The sequence below is a fragment of the Crinia signifera genome, chromosome 2, assembly GCF_055691185.1.
Source record: "Crinia signifera chromosome 2, ASM5569118v1, whole genome shotgun sequence".
In the NCBI taxonomy this organism is placed as follows: Eukaryota; Metazoa; Chordata; class Amphibia; order Anura; family Myobatrachidae; genus Crinia; species Crinia signifera.
In genome coordinates this window covers 271,157,679-271,177,300 of record NC_139218.1, presented here as the reverse complement: position 1 = coordinate 271,177,300, position 19,622 = coordinate 271,157,679, and the positions used below count along the sequence as shown (strand labels likewise).

General features: G+C 47.7%; 1 protein-coding gene across 4 annotated transcripts in view; it reads right to left on the bottom strand.

The window, feature by feature from the left end:
* Positions 1–19,622, bottom strand: part of GGACT (gamma-glutamylamine cyclotransferase) — a 54,607-nt gene that overhangs the window by 8,810 nt on the left and 26,175 nt on the right. Inside the window, exon 1 of one of the 4 annotated variants that reach the window (XM_083168628.1) lies at positions 6,880–6,955. The exons of 2 other annotated variants lie outside the window; for them this stretch is intronic. The gene's annotated coding sequence lies outside the window, so the exon portion shown is untranslated. Of the gene's footprint in view, positions 1–6,879; positions 6,956–13,937; positions 14,207–19,622 lie in introns of those variants that run through there. One more of the 4 variants, XR_014469717.1, reaches the window with a different exon arrangement.

The following is a 19,622-nucleotide window of genomic DNA, read 5'->3' as shown; positions in this document are numbered from 1 at the left end:
CTGTATTAGGTGGTATTGAGAGGGATCAGTCACTTCAGGTATCCACCAACGCGTTTCGCTCTATGGTAGAGCTTTTTCAAAGTGAAATAGTGATGTAGTCTATCAAAATTGCATGTGTTAGACATCCAATGCATGAGACCATGCATCAGAGCCAGAGATCGCACAGGATGCACTGTAGATTTTTTGGCTTGGACACAGTTGTATGGCATCACATACGATACAAAAGGGACTTCATATAGTGTATCATATGCAGTCATGCCGCCCAGGAAGCAGTTTCCAAGGTGGTTTAAGGGATAGCTTATGTGACTTCTACCCTTTGAGAAGTCTCATAAGTGTACGGGCACCTTTAGAGAAGTTTCCCTTCCCCATAAAAACAACTTGCACAGAATTACACAGGGAGTTTGCTACACGCCCATGAACATCTTAACACCTATCGATTGTGATACACTGGATTCACTGTAAATTAGCTTTTTTTTAGTATCTATCGATATCTATGTGAGAGAATGAGAATATTATGGTTCTATTGTGCTACACTGTTATATAGGGATACGGTTACTAGGTCGCCATGCATTGGGTCAACCACTGAAGGTCGACAGGCCTTAGGTCAAAACCTAAAATAGGTCGACATGGCAAAGTAAAAACATCGACATGAGTTTTTCAAGTTAGTACTTCTCTACGTAAGGATTTTCGGTGAGAGAGTGTACGCCACCACCCTGGGTTCACGCCACCATTTATAACCTTTAGTAAAGTTGTGGCGAGCCACTGATTCCGAAGCATGGTGAGCGAACGATGATGCTTAGCAGCACCACATAAGTTCTGTAGCGCAAGCGGTAGCCGCAAAGATGAGGAAGTACCTTCAAGTTTTCTTTGGAGCTGACATGTGGCAACAGGCGGTATTTCATGGGCTACCATCCACTACAGTGTGGTGGGAGAATTAAATAGTGTACCTAGCGCAGCGAGCCGTGCGAGGGGGCGCTGAACACTTTCAGTGTCCATGTTGACCTTCCAAAATGACCAAAAAAATTAAAAACTAATGTCGACCTTCACATTTCAGACCTAATGCTCATGTCAACCATCCAACCCTGTCAATCATAGCCATGTCAACCTATTTCAGGTGTCGACTTAAGCCCGGTTGACCTTCAGTGGTCGACCCAATGCATATCAACCTAAAAATGATAGACTCAATGACAAATACCCGTTATATACAACGAACAGCACCTGAAAGCAACACTAATCCAGTTTCCATTCGATTAAATTTTCTTGGTTGAAACCAGAAAATATGGGACCCAGGTGCAAAACATCTCATGGGCTTCATTTAAAAAATATATTTTATTCTCTGTATATTCTTAAAGAATATATTACACTCCTAAGGGTATATTTACTAAAAGATGATTTTTTCTTGTTCTAGGTTGATTTTACAATCAATTAAAATATAGCTATATAAATAAATAATAATTGTAAATCAATTTCCATAAGTCCAAAGCAACCTTAACTGGGGGCCTCCGTCAGTACATAGTTTTGTTTTATTCTGGTGTTTGTTCCCAATTGTAAAGACCTGCAGAATATTAATACAGAGAGGCACTGACAAAACCAGTCAATGGATCTTTTCTAAAATAATATTTACTTAAATGAAATAAACATGATAACAATTTAGGTGCCGCAGAAGATTAACATTGTGTAATAATGACAGAATAGAAAGCACTTTAAAACAGATGATTCAAGGAGTCTTTATCATTACGCGCTTCTCGCTTCAATGCAGTTTTTATCAGATGAAAGTAGCTGAGAAACACGTATTAAGGCTCAGTAGAAGTAGTGTGAAATTGATAGAGATGCACAGAATGCACTGCCAGGCTTACACACCGGAATATTTCTCAACATCTGGGTGACTGCAGCCACTGAATAAGACATGCATATGTGAATATATATAGACAGAAAGATGTGGCCCCAATAATGCGCTTTAAGAGCAGCACCTCTATCGTACCTTGCTGTTAGTAAAGGTACAAGTTGGATAGGATAAGGGAAGAAAAGATAGGGGTGCGCTAAATATACCACACTGTGGCTTTACATATAATGAATCAGATAAAATAAATAAAAGCAAGTAACATTTATTGAAAGGTTAAGGCCAGCATTCAGTTTTCATTTCACAGATTTTTTTGTGCCACATATAGTTCAGATCCGCTGCCCAACGCGTTTCGTCCCTTGGGACTTCATCAGGGGCGATGAACCAATCGAAGCCAAAAAGTGGAAATATCTCCTTTGTATAATGTGGTCGAAGCTCTCTTAGAAAGTTTATTTAGGATTACCAATTTAGCAGAGAAGAACTTTCTCAGGTTACGGTTTTTTATACAGAAGTTCTGTTATATCCCGCCACGTTTAGGTGATCTTAGTCTCTCTGGCTCAGTTATTGTGAGTTCACACAGAAGAATAGGTGTTCTACACGCAGTCTCTCCTATCACAGTAGGAGGTATGCAGCTTCAGATTTAAGAGAAGGATCTCTCCAATTAGGGAGAAAATTAGTCTTCAGCAGACCGAAATAAATCCAAAATGCAAAAGACTGTATTGCAGTTTCAACAGCCTCTGAATGTTGACAAAGCCAAGAATCACAGGATCTCTAGGATCTTTGGATTTATTTCGGTCTGCTGAAGACTTTTTGTTTTTTTGTACACCTTGAAAAAAGGGGCGTTGTTGTAGCCCCGAAACGTCGGATCACATTAAAACCTTTTCACCAAGACCGCTGGAGTGACAGAGCCTGTTTGAACTGTTTACTGCAAATTTGTTTCCTCCGAGCACCCGCGGCAGCTGTACTACAAGCATCGGGAGTGGCAGGCTGATTTTCCCTCTATATATATATATATATATATATATATATATATATATATATATATACATACATACATATATACACACACATACATACATACAGGTGGATTGGAGTGTTTGTGGGAGGCAACAGATGCGTGGCCACTTAATTACAGGAATGTTGTTAAACTTTTGGGGGTATGTCACAGTTTGCGACTGCACCCACAATGAACCTGGCTTTATGGTGGCCATGCTGTGCGGCCACAGAGTTACTAAGAAGGTTAATATCTTCAGATTATCGTACACAAGCAGCAGATAACACACTTCCTGTAGGTGTCTCAATACATGCAGATTTTGTACAGGCATTCCATACACCGGACACAAGCTCGGAGACCACCTCAGGTGTGGTGGTCACAGCTATGGCACAGCAATGAGGAAACATCTTTTGTAGGGGTTCGAATCAAACCTCAGATGAAAAAAAAAAAAAATCCCCCGCCTTACAGGTAACAAGTGATTTATTTTAATAAGTAAATACAAATGCAATTACATAGAATCAGTCATTTTTATAAAGAGTGGGTTATGGGGATTAGAAGTGAAATATATGACCTACCAGGTAGGGATGACAAGAGGAAGGTCGACATGGGTTAAGTTGACACATGCATTAGGTTGACATGGGCTTGGTCAATAGTCAAAAGAGCAACATGTGTTTTTTTTTACTTTTTTAATCCCAAATGTCGACAGTCAACATGGACAGTAAATAAGTGCATGGTGTCCCCGTGCATGCACTATTTTATTCTCCCACCACGCTCTAGTGGATGGTAGGGCATGAAATACCGCCTGTCGACACATGTTTGCTTGAAAATAAAGTGAAAAAAACCCATGTCGACCTTCAGGTGTGTCAACCTTGATGCATGTCAACATTTAGTGGTCAACCCAATGCATGTTGACATTCCTATTGTGGACCTAGTGACCATATCCTGATCTAACAGGCTAAGGGGCCTATTTACTATTAAATATTTAGAGCTAATTTACTAAAAACAAAAGTATCACCTGAATGTTAAGCTGCCCATACACGGAGCCGCTCGCCGGCATCCGTTCTGTACTATGCGATGCGCGCTCCCACGCATCACAAAGTACGGTACAAAAAGTATGTGCTGCACATACTTTTTGTACTAGGTACACATCGTATCGTATCGGATCGCAGTGCATGCACTAGGGATGCGATCCGATGTGTGCTGTTTAAGGGCGAGATGTATCAAATGGAAAATGTGGTAAAACCCCGGTTTTACCGCATTTTCCAATGTATCAAAAATGATACCGCACTGAAGGGTATCGCTACCTTTGGGTGGCAATACCCTATAGAAGCCTATGGGTTTCTTTTCCCCGCCCGCCGACGCAAACCCTCCGCCTCGCCGACCCCCCCTCTGGCTTACCTTCCTGAAGGGTCCTCCTGGACCCCGGAAGGTAAGCCCTGCCTCCCCCTAGTGACGCAGCCGGACGTCCTTCCGGCTGCAGGGGGAGGAGGAGGCGCCGGGGACAGCTTGCTTAGCTGTCCCCGGCGTGAGGGGAGAGCGTGGCGGCAGGGAGGTGACTGAGACCCCCCGCACACCGGTGTACAGGTATCGCGGGGGGCCTCCGTCACCGCACCGCGATGCCAGCCGCATATGTTAGTACATATGCGGCAGCATCGCGGCGGGGGGGCGGCGATGTATTTTAATACATCCCGCCCTAAGTCCCAAACGGATCTGTTAAACAGACCGTGTATGGGCAGCTTAAGACTGAGGGACCGCAGCAAAAATCTCTGAACCCTGCTACAATCCCTCGGATTGTACAGCCGCATCCCCATAGGTTACTATGGGGATAAAATGCTACCCGATGTAAATAAACATTGGGTAGTATCGCATCAGGCTACCGCCATTCTGAGATGGTAGTAACCCATGACCTAAAGACCGCACTGCTGGCAGTATGGTCAGTGATAACAGTGCATGTGAAGACATGTGGCGAAGAACGCAGGGACCGCCTCCTTTTTTTGCATCTGCAGAGACATATATTCAGCCATTAGGATCTCATATTGTAATGCGATTCTGGGCGGTAAGATTCCACCCAGATCACAGTGTATATGCAAGTTGTAATAGATTGTAAGCTGGCAAGCAGGGCCCTCATACCTTTGACTGTCTGTAAATACCCAGTTTGATTTATCACTGTCTCTATATGAAATATGCTGCGCTATATGAAACTGTTACTAAATAAAATTAGCCCCTAAATACAAGCCGTGGTTTTGAAAAATAACCCGAGGATCTGGTGTAAAGATAAGAGTTCACATATTGATCATTTCAGTTAAGCTTATAAAAAAGAAAGTTATGAAAAATGATTGAGCTACACATGGCATTATCTAGCATGCACATCTCCCATGCCACGTTACATTATCTAGCATGCACGTCTCCCATGCCACATGGCATTATCTAGCATGCACATCTCCCACGCCACATAGCATTAGCTAGCATGCACGTCTCCCACGCCACATGGCATTATCTAGCACGCACATCTCCCATGGCACGTTACATTATCTAGCACGCACGTCTCCCACGCCACATAGCATTATCTAGCATGCACGTCTCCCACGCCACATGGCATTATCTAGCACGCACATCTCCCATGGCACGTTACATTATCTAGCACGCACGTCTCCCACGCCACATGGCATTATCTAGCATGCACATCTCCCATGCCACATAGCATTAGCTAGCACGCACGTCTCCCACGCCACATAGCATTATCTAGCATGCACGTCTCCCACGCCACATGGCATTATCTAGCACGCACATCTCCCATGGCACGTTACATTATCTAGCACGCACGTCTCCCACGCCACATAGCATTATCTAGCATGCACGTCTCCCACGCCACATGGCATTATCTAGCATGCACATCTCCCATGCCACGTTACATTATCTAGCACGCACGTCTCCCACGCCACATGGCATTATCTAGCATGCACATCTCCCATGCCACATGTCATTATCTAGCATGCACATCTCCCATGCCACGTAGCATTATCTAGCATGCACGTCTCCCACGCCACATGTCATTATCTAGCATGCACATCTCCCATGCCACATGTCATTATCTAGCATGCACATCTCCCATGCCACATAGCATTAGCTAGCATGCACATCTCCCACGCCACATGGCATTATCTAGCATGCACGTCTCCCATGCCACATAGCATTAGCTAGCATGCACGTCTCCCACGCCACATGGCATTATCTAGCATGCACGTCCCCCACGCCACAAAGCATTAGCTAGCATGCACGTCTCCCACGCCACAAAGCATTAGCTAGCATGCACGTCTCCCACGCCACATGGCATTATCTAGCATGCACATCTCCCACGCCACATAGCATTAGCTAGCATGCACTACCACGCCACATAGCATTATCTAGCATGCACGTCGCCCACGCCACATAGCATTAGCTAGCATGCACGTCTCACGTGGCACTAGCTAGTATGACATCTCCCACGCCATGTGGCACAAGCTAGCATGGCACATGGCATTAGGCAGCATGCACGTCTCCCAAGCCACATGGCATTAGGCAGCAAGCATGCACGTCTCCCACACCACATGGCATATGATTAGCTAGGCTTATTTCCTTGTTCTAATAAAGCCTGTTCTGTGACTGTGTAAAAAGCCAGAGCGGAATAAGAAGCGGACTGACTCCAGCCACGGCTGGCAATGGCAGGGGCTCGGCAAACAAACAAACAAACAAAAAAAAGTTAAAAAAAATGGTTTTACAAAGCAAGGTGGTGCGGGACATCACCGAGGTGGTAGGGGCATCCGCAGCTGAGTGCGCACTGGCCACGGTGTGGCACAGTCTATGCCCTGCACACATTTGTATACATGCTGAGTATCTGGTGAGAATACGCCAGCTACATGCCCCTTCTGTCAGTAGCAGAGGCTGCGCTTCCCAAGCTGGGATCTGGGTGAGTGGGTTCACACAGTGTATGAAAACACCACTTTGCATGTACTAAACTGCGCTGCTGCTAATTCCTCATCCTCAATACGTGCACGGAAACACTCACCGTCACCACCGGTCAGCCAGGTTCATCCTCTCTCCCTCTGCCGTACCCTCCTACTTCCCCCCACTCCCGTCACGTGATCTCCCCGCCCTGTTGCTGCACGGCGGCGGCGGCTGCCCATCATTTCTCCGTTCTGTCCTGACTCCTTACAGGAGAGCGTTAAATGCAGGCTGTATGATGGCAGACCAGTCTATAAATGTGTAGGAGATTAGGCTTTCATATCAAGGCATAATGTACATTTACAAATGTGTGCTTTATTGTATGATCTGCAAACATCCCAACATTGTGTAGGGGAAAGTTTGAACTCCAGTGCATGTAAAAAAGGCTTGGTATTACGCGTTTTTCTCCCTATACAGATGTAGCAGGCTACGCAGGAGCAAACGCAGGATTTTCAGAAGGGGGTTTCCAGAGGGGCGGAGCAAAGCACGTAGATGGACACGGGACTAAGTAAAAACCGGACCCGGATAAGACACCGGAACGCCGGACCAGACATCAAACTCTGTATTCCGGAGCTTATAGTGTTTGGTCCGAGGGGTGTCCCATGCGGGGGGTGTCTTGTCCGGGGGGATGCCTGTGATTGCTCACACCAGGGACATGGGGAAGGGGAGATTACAGCCTCCCCGTGTGGTCTGGACCGTTCCAGTTTTTATTACACCCCCGGACCATGCGGTGAGGCTGTATTCTCCCCCCTCTCCTCTCCCAGGTGCGAGAGCAGCCTCATCAGATGGAGCACCCCCGGACAGGACACCCCCGGACCGGATACTACAAGCTCCGGAATGCAGAGTTTGATGTCCAGTCCGGCATTCCGGTGTCTTATCCGATTCCGGATTTTACCCATACCCGATGGACACTTAGGTGACCCAGTATATGCCGGGTCAGTTAAGGTACTATAGATAGACCAAATGTATATAAATAATAATAATAATAAAAAAAAAAATATATATATATATATAGTCCAAAGAGCAAACGCACACGCTAACTTGTAATGATAACCTGTGCCAGGTAACAGTAACATAGAAGTATGGTCCTGTAAGCAACAAAACCACCGGCACCAGGAATGAGGAAGTCCAAAACAGGAATACTTTAGTGCATATTTAATGCAAGCATCTTCAAGCTCATGTAAATCAAAGCATTAAACAACACCCATAGGCATTAGAGATACATAGTCTAATTCTCACGTCTCCTCGACGGCCGTTTCAGTGCATAGGCACCTTTTTCAACCCCTCTTGAAGAAGGTGCCTATGCACCGAAACGGCCGTCGAGGAGACGTGAGAATTAGACAATGGGCGGTATTCAATGAGAATACCTGCGAGGTGCAGCGAATCCTTTTTAGGATTCGCTGCACATTCGCCACGTTCCGCAGCCGGTGGGCTCCGGTATTCAACGTGTCAGGGGCTCGCTGCCCCTGACAGGCGAATATGAGCTCCTGCGGCGATTGCCGCAGGGAGCCTGAGGACGGTGCCAGGCAGAGAGATGGTAGTCTCTCTGCCTAGCCCAGAACGTTTGTGGGGGGAGGTGGGCTCCCCGGGTGCCAGGCAGCATAGGCTGCCCCCCGGGGGTGCCAGCAGGGGAGCGTATATTCACTACACACGATCCTAACGATCGGGTGCAGTGAATATATGAATATGTAATGAGCGGCTCGGCTTCGGCGCCCCCTGCTGGCTGCTGTGTAAAAAAAAAATATATATATATTTTTTTAAAATTAAATATATATTCATGTGCTTACAGCACATGAATAAAAATAGCATGCCCCTCCTCAGAATAAAATTCCTGATTTTTTTTACACCAAATGTAAAAAACAAAACACTTTATTTTAAAAGTTCACATTCCACTTCACCATAAAAAGATAGCGATTGCTACTCGGTGAATCATGGCGAAAAAAACCTTGAAATGTATTCGCCATGTGGTCATTGAATAGGGTGATTCACCGTTTTAGTCAGAAATTCGCCAAACAGCACAAATTCGCCATAAAAACATGGCGAATCAGGCTCATTGAATACCGCCCTATGTATCTCTAATGCCTATGGGTGTTGTTTAATGCTTTGATTTACATGAGCTTGAAGATGCTTGCATTAAATATGCACTAAAGTATTCCTGTTTTGGAATTCCTCATTCCTGGTGCCGGTGGTTTTGTTGCTTACAGGACCATATATATATATATACAGGGGCATCAACAGCAGTGTAGACCCCTGGGCATACCAATGTATTGGGGCGCCTACCGATCCTCCAGCAGTAGGGGTGGGGGGTGCTATGAGCGGAAGCTTTGATGTTCTGCAGGTGGTAGGGGGTATTATATCAACCGCTCAGCATGTAGGGCCTGGATCAGTAATTTCCACTAATTACCCCTTTACTGCACAGATGGTGGGAGAAGGGGGCATTGGGCTGAATGAAGAGGCCCTGATACATAACTTCCAGGGTGGTAGAGGATGGTTAATATGCAGAGGAGGGGTGTATAGTGCAGTGGGCTTATTATTCATAATTTTCTGGTGGGAGGACAGCTTGCTTGACTGCAGATATCTCCAGTTCCCGGCAATAGATTTCTTAGATTTAATGGAATTAAAAACTAGAGAATCCCACCTACCAAATAGTATTGGGGACTAGGGGATGAGAGTTCAGGAGGCAGAGCAATCTGCCAACGAGTATATAAAACTACATACCAGGTGTGTGGAGCTGGAGCAGTAACCAGCTGCTGGAAGGCTGATATCTCTGGTTCTTGGAACAGTAAAGACAAGCTCCTTGTGTCCATCAAAGGGGGAGAGTCCCAGCTTTTGGAATATACCCTCAGAAAAACTCTTAGTCAGACAGAACCTGAAATATCTGACTGGGAAGAGCAATTAACAGGCTTGGATGGGGACCACTGCTTTGAAGTATTATATCTCCAGTTCCCAAGGGCCGATTTTTTTAATTCTTGTACCCATGGAAAGAGGGGACCCTCAGCTTTCAGCCTAGGGTCCCCAGACTCCTGGGGGGGTTTCTGGGTACTCAGAAACCCCCCCTGTGTGCGCTACTGCTACGGGCGAGATGTATCAATTTGGGTGGCGATACCCTATAGAAGCCTATGGGCTTCTTTTCGCCGCCCGCCGACGCAAACCCGCCGCCTCGCCGACCCCCCCCTCTGGCTTACCTTCCTGAAGGGTCCTCCTGGACCCCCTGGAAGGTAAGCCCTGCCTCCCCCTAGTGAAGCAGCCGGACATCCTTCCGGCTGCAGGGGGGAGGAGGAAGCGCCGGGGACAGCATGCTTAGCTGTCCCCGGCGTGAGGGGAGAGCGTGGCGGCAGGGGGGCCTCCGTCACCGCACCGCGATGCCAGCCGCATATGTTAGTACATATGCAGCAGCATCGCGGCGGGGGGGCGGCGATGTATTTTAATACATCCCGCCCTACATCTTTGCAGGGGCTGACGATTCCATCACTGGCTACCGCCAGGGGCACACGAGATGCTTGCGCACCCCATGGCTACGGAGCCTGCCGGGGGTCCCTGCATCCCCCGCCCCCGAACTGGGCAGCGTCTCCCTGAAGTGGAGACTGACAGGGAGACGCTGCCCAGCCACCGGGATACTGGGATGCATCCCAGTCCCTACCGCAGGCGCTCGCCAGTGAAAGGGATCTGTCGGGCGGGCGCCGGGCAAAGATGGAGCCTGCTACATCTGTATAATGCCCAATTTCTCGAGACAATGGGGTAGATTTATTAGGCTCAGTGAAGAGATAGTGTCTGGTTTTGATCACCGGCCAATCAGCTCCTAACTGTGAAGTTACAGGCTTGGTTTTAAAAAATGACAGGTAGGATCTGAATGTCCAGTGATAAAAACCAGACAATTTATCACTTCACCAAGCTTAATAAATCTACCTCAATATGCGAGATGCTCCAAACAAAAAATGCTGTAAAAACCCTGTTTTCAGAGTTTTTACTGCATTTTCATATGCAGCAAAGCCCCACCGCCAGTACTAGATGGCATAACCCAGGCATGTCCAAATTATGGCCCTCCCTATGGGATTCCCTTTGTGTCCCACGCCGCACCCCCCTCCTCCCTCCTCCCTCCTCCCCTGTGTCCGGGCAGCCTCCTGCTGTGCTGCATGGACCAGTGACCTCTTACTCCCTGCACGGCTTCCTGGTGCAGGGAGGAGGAATCCCTCACAGCCCAGTAAGGGCTCAGGGAGGGAGGGGGGACCTGCTGCACTACCGTCACCTTTGCGTTAATAACCGCATATGTTACTGCATACTTTATTATTAACAATGCGAATGCCGGAAAGGTGTGGCCGGGGTAATTAGAAAATCCGCCCCAGTGGGTGGGATGTATTAAGACGAAAATGAGGTAAAACCCGTTTTACCGCATTTTTAAATGAGCGAATTCCCAGCCGCCACGTCACTGCAGGGCAGGGCATCGCCCACCGACTGTCGCAGTCTTCTTCCCCCCCTCCTCATCCTCAGGAAATGGCTGCCCCCATACAGCAGACTGTTTTTAAGGTTGCAAAGAGGAGGCCGCTGCCTCCTCAAAAAACCTGTCTGCATTATGGGGGAAGCCATTTTCTGAGTGTCACTTTTTATTAGCAGGAGCCGGGACCCGACAGAAGCGCCAGAGGCAGGAGGTACCGGCTGCACGGGGTTGGGGGGTTTGTTAACCTTACGGATGGGGGGTTGTTTTTTACTAGCAGCCAGGACCCGCAGCAGGAGGTACTGACCGCACGGGGGGGGGGGGGTGTTAACTCTACGGGGGGTTACACCACTGATGCACACGCATCAGGGGTTTCTGAGTATCTAGAAACCTCCCTGGCCACGGATTAATCAGACAAGCTGACCTTTTTATTTCAGACCTGATCGCAGTACGCGGCTGCAGCAGCTCCCTCCTTACACTGCCAGTGAGAGAAGAAGCTGCCTCAGTCAGGGATTAGCAACTCCACCATTGTGTGAGTGACTGCAATCTCACTCTGTGAGAGTGCTGAATCTGCACTTATCCACAGGCTGTAATGGCGTACCATATCTGTATTGTGCAAGGAACACGTCCATTAAGGTGCCAGGCTTAATGATCGGAATTGCATTGGTTTTTGGAGTTTGAGTTGAAGAGTTACAACCGGTTTCTGAAATGTCAGATCATGTGTAAGAAGCCTTAATGGGACATGTGAACCATACGTTTTTTTTTGTCTATGAAATTTCATAGCTTTTTAATTTATTTTTTTTAACTCAGAAATGCAGAATTTCACTGTAAGAATAAATATTGGATTTTTAAAAAATGTTTAATGAAAATGTTCATATAGCATCACTGTTTTGTGCAAAATGAAAAATATATTTTTATTTACCAATACTTTTAACTTAGGTCAAACTACTTTGTTGCCTTAGAAAAAAACATGAAAAATATCAACATATAAATTCCAATTTTTGATGCTTTTGTCTTCATATTTTACTGGGATTCAAATTGTACACAGGGACCTTAAGGGGTGACACACAGGGTGCAGTGACTGTAGGGGGGGGCAGCAACACATAGTGGGCAGAGGACTTATAGGTGCAGGAGATAAACATGGAATTAGACAAAAAAAAAATCACATCCCTGCATGTCACACACCCCCACAGACCCTGCATGTCACCCCCTACAGTCCCCTGCACCATGTGTGTCAACCCCCCTACAGTCCCCTGCACCCGGTGTAAACCCCCCTACAGTCCCCTGCACCATGTCAACCCCCCTCCTACATTCCCCTGCACCCTGTGTGTCACACCCCCTTACAGTACCCTGCACCCTGTGTGTCAGACCACCTACAGTTCCCTGCACGTTACCAGCTATACCATCCCACCTGCGTGTCACCCCCTACAGTCCCCTGCACCCTGTGTGTCACCACCTATTCAGTCCCCTGCATGTCACCCACTATTCAGTCCCCTACACCCTGTGTGTTCCCCGCCCCCCCACAGACCCTGCATGTCACTCCCCTACACCCTGTGTGAAACCCCCAATACAGTCCCCTGCACCGTGTATGTCACCCCCCATACAGTCCCCTGCACCCTATGTCTCAACCCCATAAGTCCCCTGCACCCTGTGTGTCACCACCTACAGTATATAGTTTTCTGCACCCTGTGTTTCACCCCCCCTACAGTCTTCTGCACCCTGTGTGTCACCCCCTACAGTCACAACACCCACTACAGACCCTGCATGTAACCACATATAAAATTGCATGCACCCTGTGTGTCACCACCTATACAGTCCCATGCACCCAGTTATAAAAAGTAGGCAGGTATGCTTCACCCTGTGTGTCACCCCCTACAGTCTCCTACATCATGTGTCACATGCACTACAGTACACTGCACTGTGTGTAGCCCCCTGCATGAGACTGCTTCCCACTCTCTCCTCATGCCCAACTGCAGTTGAAATGCCTATCTTTATAATGGGGCATATTTCACTAAATTAAAAAAAACTTGTAACAATCTGAAATCCCTTAACCCCAAAAGGCAGTATACTGAGACAAGCTCTAGCTAATAAATTGAACCCCAAGTCTAAATTCATCCTCTACCCTGAGTTATGCCTTCCCAAATATCCCCTCATAGACTCTAATAAACAATGGTGTCAAAAAAGCCATTTCTGAAGTGACAGAAAAAAAACTGACATTTGGAAGTTTAGATTGCTCCCTTTTTACGGTTTTGCCCTGAAATTTTGCAGCACCAGTTGACGATTCTACATGTCCATGCCAAATCTCAGCTCAGTACGTCCAGCCACTTTTGAGGTATAACCCCTCAAACACCATGACCCCATCTCAAAAGTTCCCTATGGGAGAATTCTGTTTGTTCGATTGAGCCTTAATATAAAGGGCACGACCGTATGTGTAGGTGTGTATATATATATATATATATATATATATATATATATATATATATATATATATTATTAATTAAAATAATGGGAAGTTTTATATTCAACTAAGAGGGTGTGCCATGGGGTCTTCCGTGGCCCCCTCTTACGCGAATATCTACATGTTTGCACAGGAAAAGGACCTGTTCTTCGGCGACCTGGACATAGGGGGGCACATTGCGATGTATTCCTCATTTGGACCGGGGGCGCCGACAGGTTCCTGGAGTTGATGACAAAGGTCAAAGCTAATAGCCCCTTCATTAAATTTACCTATAGTTATAGTGAAGTTGAGGCCAATTTTCTGGATGTAGCAGTTAAGGTGGAGGCAGGCATTATTCAGACCTGTAGATATTCCAAGGCCATCGACAGGAATACTCTCCTCAGATAAACAAGTCATCATCCTCCATCCCTGAAGCGTGGGCTGCCGTTGTCCCAGATGCTTCGGGTAGCACGGCTTACCAGCAATAGGGATCAACTTCTGGGAGAATTGGACTTGATGATCCTTAAATTTGAGGAGAGAGGTTATGAGCGTAAAACATTATTATCCCAAAAACAACAGATTCTTGAAATGGATCCTGAATTGTTTTGGATCCCTAAAAAGAAGGAAAAATGTCAAGAGGATCCCATGGGTGCATGAGTTTTCTCTATCTAGCCCCATTGTTCAGAGAGCCTCTAGGGCCCTATGGCCTATAGTCAAGACAGATACCGACCTTGTGGGGCTGAGGGACCACAAACCTTTGCTAGCTTACACCAGGGGTAAAAATTTGAGGGACCGCCTGGTGCATGCGGATGTTACCAACTACAAACCTGCCATTACCCCTAATGTTTATGTCAAACCTCCAGGTTGTTATAGCTGTGGGACATGTGTGACCTGCAAATTCCTGATTAGTTGCAAGGAGTTCCAACACCCTCATTGCAATAAGAAATATGATATTCGATCGGTCCTTACCTGTTCATCAACACATGTTATTTACATTATTGTGTGTCCGTGCGGCCTCAGGTATGTGGGTCAAACCACACGAAAATTCAAGGAGAGGATGGCGGGGCACAGATCTGCTATTGACCTTACCCTAAAGGGCAAGGAGGTGGATCAACCAGTCCCCTGCCATTTTAAACAAGCAGGGCACTCTCGAGTCCCTTAGATACTATATCCTCCTAGTATCTCTCGAGTCCCTTAGATACTAGGGGATAGGGCCAAGAGATTACTCATTAAAGAAACTCAGTGGATTCTTAGATTAGGCACCATTAGTCCAGGTGGCCTTAATGACAAAATAAATTGGAATAGCTTGGCATAGTATTGTATCGCTATCTCCCTCATGTTCATTTTGAGCCGGTGCTAGTTTCTGTAAATACTGCTGCTTTTGTGTACTGTAATTAACTTGCATGACTGTAAATATTTGTAGATATTGATGTTTGTATGTTTAATGTTGCTTTTATATTCCCTTAGATTCTGCGTGGCCGCCCGGGGTGAGCCGGTTCCTGACACACTGCTGAAGCGTGCATTGCCTAGCAACGTGTGGAACGTGGAAGCAGCTAGATGGAACGCACGGATGACGTTCCAGACTGTACTTCCGGCGCCACATAGAAGTTGGAGATGCGGCTTCCGGGTAACGGAGCGGCGAGGTCCGGAGCTGAGCGTGGGAATCAGGTGAGTATGAAGGTATTTAATGTGCATTTGGGTGTATTGTTTTTGTTGTTCACTTGGTTGCACTGTAAGGGCTGTGATCCTGAGGAAGGGGGAGAGCCCCGAAAACGCTTGATCTTTTGCCAATACACTTGATTTGAATTCACCTCCGTGTGTGCCTCTGTTATTGGACTGTCTGTATTATTGCATTGGAGTGCACCTAAATCATTGTGATGTTGTCTGGGAGTGCCGGCATAAAGAGGATAATATATATATATATATATATACACATATATATACATATATATATATACATACATACATATACACACACATATATACATATACACAATGTGATGAGGCCGGCACTCAAGTCTAGGTGTAATGCCAAGTGAACTGGCTCCGGTGCCCTCTTTCAAGAGGGGATGTATCCTCAAGGAATATAAGAATATATTGCAGGAATAAGCGGCACTCAGAGGCTGATAAGCGGTGAAACCAGTAGGAATATTTATTCCTTGTGCAGGGATCAAAACGTTTCGGAGCTCGGGGGCTCCGTCGTCAGTTCAAAGTAAGCACTTTGAACTGACGACGGAGCCTCTGAGTGCCGCTTATTCCTGCAAAATATATATATATTCACAAACTGTAGAGAAGCCGGCACTCCCACACTGTTGGGGATGCAAATGCTTCCAGTGCTCTCTAAAGTCACTTGGTGTCTCTGATGAAAGAACAATTAAAACGCAATCTGAAGTGTTGTTATTACTATGGTATACAATTGTACCATAAGATATATCTGATGGGCTGAATAAGGGGGCAAGAGGGACTGGAATCAAACTTCCTGCAATATATCGCATGTGCAAAAAGCACTCCTTTTTCCATCCAATTCCAATAAATCACTGATGCAGTACAAGCTATCTAGGAGCGCCTATCCAACATGGGAACCGCGCATCAGATCGGATTAAAAACAAAGGATTTGACACTTTTGAAATAATATATCACCCCCAAAAAAGTCATAATAAAATAAAATTGTGCAAAATCGTTGCAGTGTATGGGGGCCCTTTAGAACAGGCCCTTTTGTCCTAGATAAAATGTAAGTATATATCATGGATGCATTTGTTCTTATTCTTCCATTAGCTATTTTTTGTTGCTTTTGTTAAAGGAGTATGCTGTGCATGCAGTCTACGTCGCCTAGCCCATCCCTATGTCACCTAGCCGTGCTCCTTCCCAGTCCTGCGCTGTACTTTACTGTGGATTACCTCTCCCCCCCCACCCATAATTGAACCAGGATCCTCCTTTGTGCAGTACCCCGGTGGTATTCCTCTCCCTGGCCCTTTTTTATGACCTCCACTAGAAAAAGCAGGGCTAGCCCAGGTTCAGTGTAAACGGTGCAGACCCAGGTTGAAGTGCTGTGTAAATGGGGCATGAAGCTGAACACTGGAGTTTCCAGGGTGGAACCCAAAGATCAGGGTCCGACCAGGGATTTGCTGTCTGAAAGCTCCACGTCCGACCCGGCTTATTGCCAGGTTAGTGACGTCAAACAGGGCAGAGCGGAGCGGCGCCGCGTCACCGGGGGGTTTGGGAGGATGCAGCAGTTGGAGCTGACAGCGCTGCCTTCTCCATACTGTGAACGGGACCCCGATTGCGAGATCGGTATCCGGACTATTTGTCTACAACAAGAAGATAGACAGCCATTAGGTCGACACCATTAGTTTGACAACTCAATAGGTCGACAGTCAGCGGCGTAGCTAGGATTTTTGCGCCCCCCCGCCGTTATAGGAGGCGCCGCCCCCCCCTAGGTCTTCCAAGAGTTAAACACCCCTTACCCCTCTGCTGCCGACGCCACATTCCCGCAGCGCAGATCTCCTCCAGGCTCCGGACCGTCTCCTCCTGATGTACAGTGCTAATGAAATAATACCATCACAAAATGGCTACCCCTAATAGCAGACAGATTTTAAGGATGATAGGAGGCCGCCGCCTCCTCTAGCATCCCTACAAAAACTGTCTGCTGCACTGGCGTAACTAGTGTAAGGCAGCCCCCGCTGCTGCTTGGGGGAGCGGGGGCTGCCTGGGCGCCGGAGTGAGTGTGACAGACATTCATCTCTGAGTCTGTCACACTGCACCAGGGATGCGGCCCGCGACGCTATCCGGACCGCTCCGTACTGTGCGCTGTGTTAGGAGCGGAGTGCTCGGCATCCGTCTCCTAGCAACAGCCAGCTCCCGGCAGCAGCCCCTGGAATGTGCGCTCCATCGGCAGACTGACAGCGCGCTCAGCGTATAGCGCAGCTGCGCGCCTTCCCCACTGCCCGTGTCAGCTTCCTCCGGATAGTGTCCTGCTGCAGATGCTAAGTCCTGATCCATTGCTGCAGGTGAGCCTGGGGACATGATGCGGATGTGGGACCTATGCTGTGGGGTGTTTAAAGTTGGAGAAGGAGCAGCAGTATGGGGAGCACTGACCACAGACAGTGGTCAGTATGGGACTTGTCTGTGGAGGGGGAACACACATTAAGCACCCACTGCCTCTTCCTATTCACCTAACATTACCATCTGCCTCTCACTGACACTTTCTTTTCATCTACCTGTCACGCTCTTCCTCCCCTGACACCCTTTGGGCTATTTCACATTCGCACACTCCGGCTCCTGCCTGACGTGGTCAGTGTGAGGAGCATTATGGTGTTTGGATAATGTGTACTGGGCATTGTGGTGTAATGTGTAAGTGGCATTACAGCATGTGGCATATACTGTAGTGTAAGTGGCATTACGGTGCGTGGCGCAATGCGTAAGGGGCATTATGGGGGGGGGGGCGCCCCGGGGGGGGGGCGCCCCAAACTATTTTGGCTTGGGGGAGCAAAATTTATAGTTACGCCACTGGTCTGCTGTTAGGGGGCAGCCATATTCTGAGGGGCGGTTTTCAATAGCACTGTACGTCAGGAGGAGACGGTCCGGAGCCTGAAGGACTGGAGATCTGCGCTGCGAGAATGTGGCGGCGGCGGCACGAGGAGGGGTAAGGGGGGTGATTAACTGTACGAGGGCGGGCGGATGGGAGGGCAAGGGGGAGGGGAGGGGGCCGCGCTGTCTGCCCACAGGTCCCGGCCAGCCACACACAGCGTAACATAGCCCCGCAGCGGAGACCGGCGCCCACAGTTACTCAGCGCCTCCCCGCCATGGCGGGGACTGTGGGGCTATAGTTACGCCACTGTCGACAGTCAAAAGGTTGACATGGTTTTTTACTGTTTTTTGAGCCGACATGTGCCGACAGGCGGTATTTCATGCACTACCATCCACTACGTTGTGGAGTTAGATTATAATAGTGTGCCGAGCGCAGTGAGGCACCGTGCCTGAAGCATTGTGAACGATGCGAGGGGCTGCGGTTCACTTCAAACGGTGTCGACATTTGGGTCAGAAAACAGTGAAAAAAACCATGTCGACCTAGACACTGTCGACCTAATGGCAGTGTCGACCTATTGAGTTGTCGAACTAATGGTGTCGACCTAATGGCTGTCTATCTTCTTGTTGTAGACAAATGGTCCCGCATCCGCGAGATCCAGGCACTTTTTCACACTGCACTTGACATGGGTCAGAGCTGTGGTCATTACCAGTGTTGAACTCCCATGTTGCTCGACCAGAGGTCACTCTTTCAGACCGCACCTCAACCCACGTTGGGCCCGCAAGGACACGGCAATCACCTGGGTCTAGAGTGCAGTCTGAAAGCGGTATTACTAATATAAAATGTAATTCTTTAACAATTAGAATTAGATCTTCTGGAAATTGATTTATTTTGGTATTTATATCCAAACTGTGGCCCTCCAGCTGTTGTGATACTACACATCCCAGCATGCCTTGCCACAGTTTTAGCATTTCCTAGTTACAAAACTGTGGCAAGGCAGGATGGGACTTGTAGTTTCACAACAGCTGGAGGGCCATAGTTTGGCTGACTGTCGCTGACTGTCGACCTATTGAGTTGTCAAACTAATGGTGTCGACCTAATGGCTGTCTATCTTCTTGTTGTAGACAAATAGTCCGGATACCGATCTCGCAATCCGGGTCCCGTTCACAGTATGGAGAAGGCAGCGCTGTCAGCTCCAACTGCTGCATCCTCCCAAACCCCCCGGTGACGCGGCGCCGCTCCGCTCTGCCCTGTTTGACGTCACTAACCTGGCAATAAGCCGGGTCGGACGTGGAGCTTTCAGACAGCAAATCCCTGGTCGGACCCTGATCTTTGGGTTCCACCCTGGAAACTCCAGTGTTCAGCTTCATGCCCCATTTACACAGCACTTCAACCTGGGTCTGCACCGTTTAC